Genomic DNA, 5,093 nt, shown 5'->3' on the forward strand with positions numbered 1-5,093 from the left:
TCGTTCGGAACGTCTTAGTTACGTGTCAGTAAGTGAGATTTGCAGAAAATTCTGGTACAACATCAAGGAAATTGAGGAGAAACGCTTTTCTGCGCACAGAGTTGAGATAGCTATGTACGCAAGTTTCGTTCGTTCGGAACGTCTTAGTTACGTGTCAGTAAGTGAGATTAGTCGAAATTTCTTGTACAACATCAAGGAAATTAAGGAGAAACGCTTTTCTGCGCACAGAGTTGAGATAGCTATGTACGCAAGTTTCGGTTGTTCGGAACGTCTTAGTTACGTGTCAGTAAGTGAGATTAGTCGAAATTTCTTGTACAACATCAAGGAAATTGAGGAGAAACGTTTTTCTGCGCACAGAGTTGAGATAGCTATGTACGCAAGTTTCGTTCGCTCGGAACGTCTTAGTTACGTGTCAGTAAGTGATATTAGTCGAAATTTCTTGTACAACATCAAGGAAATTGAGGAGAAACGCTTTTCTGCGCACAGAGTTGAGATAGCTGAGTACGCAAGTTTCGGTCGTTCGGAACGTCTTAGTTACGTGTCAGTAAGTGAGATTAGTCGAAATTTCTTGTACAACATCAAACAAATTGAGGAGAAACGCTTTTCTGCGCACAGAGTTTAGATAGCTATGTACGCAAGTTTCGTTCGTTCGGAACGTCTTAGTTACGTGTCAGTAAGTGAGATTAGTCGAAATTTCTTGTACAACATCAAGGAAATTGAGGAGAAACGCTATTCTGCGCACAGAGTTGAGATAGCTATGTACGCAAGTTTCGTTCGCTCGGTACGTCTTAGATACGTTTCAGTAAGTGAGATTAGTCGATATTTCTCGTACAACATCAAGGAAATTGAGGAGAAACGCTTTTCTGCGCACAGAGTTGAGATAGCTGAGTACGCAAGTTTCGTTCGCTCGAGACGTCTTAGTTACGTGTCAGTAAGTGAGATTAGTCGAAATTTCTTGTACAACATCAAGGAAATTGAGGAGAAACGCTTTTCTGCGCACAGAGTTGAGATAGCTATGTACGTAAGTTTCGGTCGTTCGGAACGTCTTAGTTACGTGTCAGTAAGTGAGATTTGCAGAAAATTCTGGTACAACATCAAGGAAATTGAGGAGAAACGCTTTTCTGCGCACAGAGTTGAGATAGCTATGTACGCAAGTTTCGTTCGTTCGGAACGTCTTAGTTACGTGTCAGTAAGTGAGATTAGTCGAAATTTCTTGTACAACATCAAGGAAATTAAGGAGAAACGCTTTTCTGCGCACAGAGTTGAGATAGCTATGTACGCAAGTTTCGGTCGTTCGGAACGTCTTAGTTACGTGTCAGTAAGTGAGATTTGTCGAAAATTCTTGTACAAGATCAAGGAAATTGAGGAGAAACGTTTTTCTGCGCACAGAGTTGAGATAGCTATGTACGCAAGTTTCGTTCGCTCGGAACGTCTTAGTTACGTGTCAGTAAGTGATATTAGTCGAAATTTCTTGTACAACATCAAGGAAATTGAGGAGAAACGCTTTTCTGCGCACAGAGTTGAGATAGCTGAGTACGCAAGTTTCGGTCGTTCGGAACGTCTTAGTTACGTGTCAGTAAGTGAGATTAGTCGAAATTTCTTGTACAACATCAAACAAATTGAGGAGAAACGCTTTTCTGCGCACAGAGTTGAGATAGCTATGTACGCAAGTTCCGGTCGTCCGGAACGTCTTAGTTACGTGTCAGTAAGTGAGATTTGCAGAAAATTCTGGTACAACATCAAGGAAATTGAGAAGAAACGGTTTTCTGCGCACAGAGTTGAAATAGCTATGTACGCAAGTTTCGGTCGTCCGGAACGTCTTAGTTACGTGTCAGTAAGTGAGATTTGCAGAAAATTCTGGTACAACATCAAGGAAATTGAGGAGAAACGCTTTTCTGCGCACAGAGTTGAGATAGCTATGTACGCAAGTTTCGTTCGCTCGGAACGTCTTAGTTACGTGTCAGTAAGTGAGATTAGTCGAAATTTCTTGTACTACATCAAGGAAATTGAGGAGAAACGCTATTCTGCGCACAGAGTTGAGATAGCTATGTACGCAACTTTCGTTCGCTCGGTACGTCTTAGATACGTTTCAGTAAGTGAGATTAGTCGATATTTCTTGTACAACATCAAGGAAATTGAGGAGAAACGCTTTTTTGCGCACAGAGTTGAGATAGCTGAGTACGCAAGTTTCGTTCGCTCGAGACGTCTTAGTTACGTGGCAGTAAGTGAGATTAGTCGAAATTTCTTGTACAACATCAAGGAAATTGAGGAGAAACGCTTTTCTGCGCACAGAGTTGAGATAGCTATGTACGTAAGTTTCGGTCGTTCGGAACGTCTTAGTTACGTGTCAGTAAGAGAGATTTGCAGAAAATTCTGGTACAACATCAAGGAAATTGAGGAGAAACGCTTTTCTGCGCACAGAGTTGAGATAGCTATGTACGCAAGTTTCGTTCGTTCGGAACGTCTTAGTTACGTGTCAGTAAGTGATATTAGTCGAAATTTCTTGTACAACATCAAGGAAATTGAGGAGAAACGTTTTTCTGCGCACAGAGTTGAGATAGCTATGTACGCAAGTTTCGTTCGCTCGGAACGTCTTAGTTACGTGTCAGTAAGTGATATTAGTCGAAATTTCTTGTACAACATCAAGGAAATTGAGGAGAAACGCTTTTCTGCGCACAGAGATGAGATAGCTATGTACGCAAGTTTCGTTCGCTCGGAACGTCTTAGATACGTGTCAGTAAGTGAGATTTGCAGAAAATTCTGGTACAACATCAAGGAAATTGAGGAGAAACGCTTTTCTGCGCACAGAGTTGAGATAGCTATGTACGCAAGTTTCGTTCGCTCGGAACGTCTTAGTTACGTGTCAGTAAGTGAGATTAGTCGAAATTACTTGTACAACATCAAGGAAATTGAGGAGAAACGCTTTTCTGCGCACAGAGTTGAGATAGCTATGTACGTAAGTTTCGGTCGTTCGGAACGTCTTAGTTACGTGTCAGTAAGTGAGATTTGCAGAAAATTCTGGTACAACATCAAGGAAATTGAGGAGAAACGCTTTTCTGCGCACAGAGTTGAGATAGCTATGTACGTAAGTTTCGGTCGTTCGGAACGTCTTAGTTACGTGTCAGTAAGTGAGATTTGCAGAAAATTCTGGTACAACATCAAGGAAATTGAGGAGAAACGCTTTTCTGCGCACAGAGTTGAGATAGCTATGTACGCAAGTTTCGTTCGCTCGGAACGTCTTAGTTACGTGTCAGTAAGTGATATTAGTCGAAATTTCTTGTACAACATCAAGGAAACTGAGGAGAAACGCTTTTCTGCGCACAGAGTTGAGATAGCTGAGTACGCAAGTTTCGGTCGTTCGGAACGTCTTAGTTACGTGTCAGTAAGTGAGATTTGCAGAAAATTCTGGTACAACATCAAGGAAATTGAGGAGAAACGCTTTTCTGCGCACAGAGTTGAGATAGCTATGTACGCAAGTTTCGTTCGTTCGGAACGTCTTAGTTACGTGTCAGTAAGTGAGATTAGTCGAAATTTCTTGTACAACATCAAGGAAATTAAGGAGAAACGCTTTTCTGCGCACAGAGTTGAGATAGCTATGTACGCAAATTTCGGTCGTTCGGAACGTCTTAGTTACGTGTCAGTAAGTGAGATTAGTCGAAATTTCTTGTACAACATCAAGGAAATTGAGGAGAAACGCTTTTCTGCGCACAGAGTTGAGATAGCTATGTACGCAAGTTTCGGTCGTCCGGAACGTCTTAGTTACGTGTCAGTAAGTGAGATTTGTCGAAAATTCTTGTACAAGATCAAGGAAATTGAGGAGAAACGTTTTTCTGCGCACAGAGTTGAGATAGCTATGTACGCAAGTTTCGTTCGCTCGGAACGTCTTAGTTACGTGTCAGTAAGTGATATTAGTCGAAATTTCTTGTACAACATCAAGGAAATTGAGGAGAAACGCTTTTCTGCGCACAGAGGTGAGATAGCTATGTACGCAAGTTTCGTTCGCTCGGAACGTCTTAGATACGTGTCAGTAAGTGAGATTTGCAGAAAATTCTGGTACAACATCAAGGAAATTGAGAAGAAACGGTTTTCTGCGCACAGAGTTGGGATAGCTATGTACGCAAGTTTCGGTCGTTCGGAACGTCTTAGTTACGTGTCAGTAAGTGAGATTTGTCGAAAATTCTTTTACAAGATCAAGGAAATTGAGGAGAAACGTTTTTCTGCGCAAAGAGTTGAGATAGCTATGTACGCAAGTTTCGTTCGCTCGGAACGTCTTAGTTACGTGTCAGTAAGTGATATTAGTCGAAATTTCTTGTACAACATCAAGGAAATTGAGGAGAAACGCTTTTCTGCGCACAGAGGTGAGATAGCTATGTACGCAAGTTTCGTTCGCTCGGAACGTCTTAGATACGTGTCAGTAAGTGAGATTTGCAGAAAATTCTTGTACAAGATCAAGGAAATTGAGGAGAAACGTTTTTCTGCGCACAGAGTTGAGATAGCTATGTACGCAAGTTTCGTTCGCTCGGAACGTCTTAGTTACGTGTCAGTAAGTGAGATTAGTCGAAATTTCTTGTACGACATCAAGGAAATTGAGGAGAAACGCTATTCTGCGCACAGAGTTGAGATAGCTATGTACGCAAGTTTCGTTCGCTCGGTACGTCTTAGATACGTTTCAGTAAGTGAGATTAGTCGATATTTCTTGTACAACATCAAGGAAATTGAGGAGAAACGCTTTTCTGCGCACAGAGTTGAGATAGCTGAGTACGCAAGTTTCGTTCGCTCGAGACGTCTTAGTTACGTGTCAGTAAGTGAGATTTGTCGAAAATTCTTGTACAAGATCAAGGAAATTGAGGAGAAACGTTTTTCTGCGCACAGAGTTGAGATAGCTATGTACGCAAGTTTCGTTCGCTCGGAACGTCTTAGTTACGTGTCAGTAAGTGAGATTTGCAGAAAATTCTTGTACAACATCAAGGAAATTGAGGAGAAACGCTTTTCTGCGCACAGAGTTGAGATAGCTATGCACGCAAGTTTCGGTCGTCCGGAACGTCTTAGTTACGTGTCAGTAAGTGAGATTTGTCGAATATTCTTGTACAAGA

Source organism: Polyergus mexicanus, unplaced genomic scaffold (genome assembly GCF_030449975.1).
Source record: "Polyergus mexicanus isolate NDT 795.1 unplaced genomic scaffold, iyPolMexi1.0 SCAF_24, whole genome shotgun sequence".
In the NCBI taxonomy this organism is placed as follows: Eukaryota; Metazoa; Arthropoda; class Insecta; order Hymenoptera; family Formicidae; genus Polyergus; species Polyergus mexicanus.